Raw genomic sequence first — 4,002 nt, forward strand, 5'->3', positions numbered from 1 at the left:
GTATAATGAAACTATAATTCATAAAAAAACTAAGTACCCGACTCCTCATAAATCCAGGATAATATAAGAAAAATAAAATTTGAAGCAAAAAAATTATCAAAAATGTTTCATCTCATTTAGAAGACAGCTTATAACTTCTCCAGCACAGATACAAAACATACAGAAAACTAAGCAAGAAATTATGATCATGGTATATATCAACTACTGTTAATAATACCAAAAAAGTAGATAAACCATACAAGGTCTTACTCATTAGTTTTAGTAGGAGTGAAACTCAGTACAGCCTCACATTTGATGTAATTTTAGTACCTCATCCTCAGGAGTGCTAAGGTATGAGCACAGTGAACAGGTTCTGGTATTGTTTTTATTAAATCTGTGAATATAATATGTACAAGGTCCAGATACCCTGAAACATAGGACTACAGAAGCTGTGAGGTAATGTCCTCAAGCTCTAATATACTGCAAAAAAATTTCTATGCAAGAGTAGATAATATCAAAGAAGAACATTTTAAGAAGGTAAAATATGTTAATTTTTAAAAATATATTTATTAATTATTTTAACATTTTATATTATCTTGATCTTCTCCCCTCCACCATTCCTCTTTTTCGTTGTTGTTGTTTTCATTTTTGTTTTTGTTTTTAGAGACAGGGTTTCTCTGTATAGCCCTCATTGTCCTGGAACTCACTCTGTAGACCAGGCTGGCCTTGAACTCAGAAATCTACTTGCCTCTGCCTCCCAAGTAATGGAATTAAAGGCATGTGCCACCACTGCCTGGCCACCATTCTTATAATCACTTCTACTTTCATACATATCCAATTTTGTTCTCTCACTCCTCCTCTCTAACTCTTTCTCTCTTTCACTTTCTAAGGCCATCAAGTTGATTTATGTTGGCCAACTCTTCTTGGGTGTGGAGTCTATCTTGGAGGTTAGCCAATATATGGTCAATATAAGGCCATAAGGTCAATATATATATTAGAAAACCTGACTACATTGGCCAAAGTGTCCAATAGAGTCTCTCTCTAAAATCACATAATACTGGAAAAACTGTAAGTTATCCTTCATGACCTGACCACACAGCCCTATTGGTGAAGGTATCACTTATGTCATTAAACACAGAGAAATGAAGATTGTACCCAACTAGAAGCTTTACCTCTACTGATTATCCCTCGTTGTGTGAAAAGTACTTTGCATGGTACCATTCGAGAAAATTTTACCTATACAAACAATGAAATGTACAGCAGAGACTCACTTGAGAAATATACTGGTACATTGTTGTTGGACAGTAAAATCATGCCAGGAAGCTTGGTAAGGTAGAGCAGGTTGAGACCCAGAAATGCAGTGAGCACACATCTGAGACTTAGGCAACTTACCACTCCCTGCCAGATTTCTGGCCTGGAATACATGCCACACTCCTCACATAAGGAAACATGACCTATAGTCACATGGGCCCAGAACAGAGTTCTCCATGCTAATGAGGTACCTAGAGGCCCTGAGGTCTTAACCAACTAGCTTCCCTTCCCAGTCATTTCTCACTACAAGAGGTATTTAATTTCAGTTTCACCCTGAGAAGTGGATACTGTATTAGTATGCATCCATTCTCTTTTTCTTTTTTCTTTGCATTTTTTTATTTTTTTTAGAAAGCCAGGGCTACACAGAGAAACCCTGTCATTTTTCTTCCAGGCCTAGTGAAATCATGTGATGGAGTCAGTTGGAGTCAGTTTGGAAATCCTCAAGTGAGAAACCAGAGAAGTTTCAAACAGCAGCACCACCATGTTCTTAACAGCTTTACAATTTTTTTTCTGCCTCGGCCTTCTGCAGCAGGTTCTCCAGAATGGAGTGGTAAGGACTGATCTCTAGATGATTTATAGCTATTATATAACCCATTGAAGAGTTTCCCTGCAATGCTTGGGCCTTCCTTATCCACACCATATTAACTGTCTAGCCATAGGTGCTTGATACAATGCGTGAAGATACAAGACTACTGAAGATTGTCACTTTTGCAACATTCTTATCCAAGATCTCCTTCATGAGGTTGCACAGATTCTCTAAATTTGCCTTGCTTTCCCCACTTCTTTTTCTCTTACTCATCCTTTGGTAGCTCCGTGCACTCCTTAGTCACTGAGACCAGGTTGTTTCCATCAAATCCCTTAAGTATAGTACTTGTCAATAGGTTCTGTCCTATAGGATGCCTCCAAGCCCTAGTTGTTCACATATTTCACAAAGGCAATTTTGGCCATCTGCTTTTTTATCTCACCTGTGATATAGTCTGTGTCTCCTTCATGTGAGACACATCCTTTAATAGGAAAGCCTTTTCATCTCCAGACTGAAGAGATTGATAGCAAAGGAGCTCAGAGAGGCGGCAACAATTATTGTATTCTTCATGGATTCCAAGCTTTAAATTCGTGGAAAAATGACTCATAGAATTTCTCATAGTTTTCCTTGTCTTCAGCCAACTCAGAAAAGAGCACAATGCACTTCTCAGTGTATTTTGTGGATGACTCTAGGGATCTTTATGTGCTGGAGCACTTCTCAGTAGATTTTCAGAGGCAGGTCCTCAGTGTCTACTACACTATGGAGAAAAGTAAGGTACTCCAATCTCAGCTCCTTTGATCTGTCCATGATGAGTAGATGATGTATGCACAGTTTGATGTTATTCTTGTTCTCAAAAAGGTCAATGGAAGCTCAGTGAGAAATGAAGAGTAATTCTCTGATCTCCAGGTGACCTTCTACAGAGAAGTGCTTGACTACCAAGAAGCCTTCCCAAACACTGATGAGGCTTTTGTAGAATTTGCCATATTCCTCTTGAGGGATATCATCAGGGTTTCTTATCTAAATTAGTGTAGCCTTATTCATCTCTTCCTGATCAATGTATTTCTCCTTAACCTGTTTTCTTTTGTATCTTTGCCAGTGTCATTCTCCTCCTCTGATTCGACATCTTCTATTTTAGGATTTTCTTTATCATCCTTTTCTCCTTTCTTCATCATTACTTCTATCCTTCTCTTGTTCCTTTTCCAGACAGAGAATGATATAATAACCGATGAAGTACGAGTGTTCCCTTACCACTGTCTTTACCTCCTCTGCTCTGAGTATTCTGTCTAGTCTTCTTTGAGGTGAAGGATCAATTGGCACACCTTAAAGTAGGCTCACCATGGTCTTCAGGAACTATGAAGTATCCAATAGCACAGATTTTCCAGGCATAGTGTTCATCATCATTGTGCTTTGTGATCACAACCACTTTCTCCGCTATTAGATAGACCAAATAGAATCCAACACCAAACTGCTAATCATGGAGATGTCTGTAACAGCCTGAAAAGCAAACATGCATGCCTATGTGGCAGACTTAGCAGTGGTTCCCAAGTTATTTATGAAGTCAGCCTTGTTCATGCCAATGCTTCTGTTCACCAAAGTCAATGTAGGGTTAGGGGAGATGTTAGTTTTCAGATGTCTGATGCTGTACAACCTGGATACATCTGTCAGACTCTCATACCAAACCTTATTCAAGACATCAGAAGCATTAGAGATCAACTCTAAAAGGAGTAGAAAGTATTGATGATAATGGACAAGACCTGAGTGATTTCTACCTGAAAAGCAAAGGTCTTCAACATTTTGTAGTCCATGATTCACTTCCTCAGCAAAGCCAAGTAATAGTAAAGAGCATGGTGAGCCAGGACCATGTCTGACTTACAGGTAAGCCAAGTCTGCTCAGGCATGACTCAAGAGAGCTTCTATTTTTACTGTTACTTTTCTTTCCTTTATATGAAAGATAAAGAGAGGGAGAAAATAAGTATTCAAATTGATATATAAATATGTAAGTATAAACTTGGGCACATTAGAGGAAGAGATAAAGAGGGGGAAATTATCAGAATACGTGCTCTTTAAAAATATAAAATTAAATCTTACTCTGCCTTTGCAAGCCTACACAAATGGTTAATACATTCTCATTAACAGTATGATTACTTTTCAACCATTAACCCCTTCCTATATGGGTATTTTATATGGCT

General features: G+C 38.1%; 1 pseudogene; it reads right to left on the reverse strand.

Annotated features, from left to right (window-relative positions):
* Window positions 1-1,666: 1,666 nt before the first annotated feature.
* Window positions 1,667-3,618, reverse strand: LOC110313792 (annotated as a pseudogene).
* Window positions 3,619-4,002: the final 384 nt, after the last annotated feature.

This window comes from Mus pahari, chromosome X (assembly GCF_900095145.1).
Source record: "Mus pahari chromosome X, PAHARI_EIJ_v1.1, whole genome shotgun sequence".
In the NCBI taxonomy this organism is placed as follows: domain Eukaryota; kingdom Metazoa; phylum Chordata; class Mammalia; order Rodentia; family Muridae; genus Mus; species Mus pahari.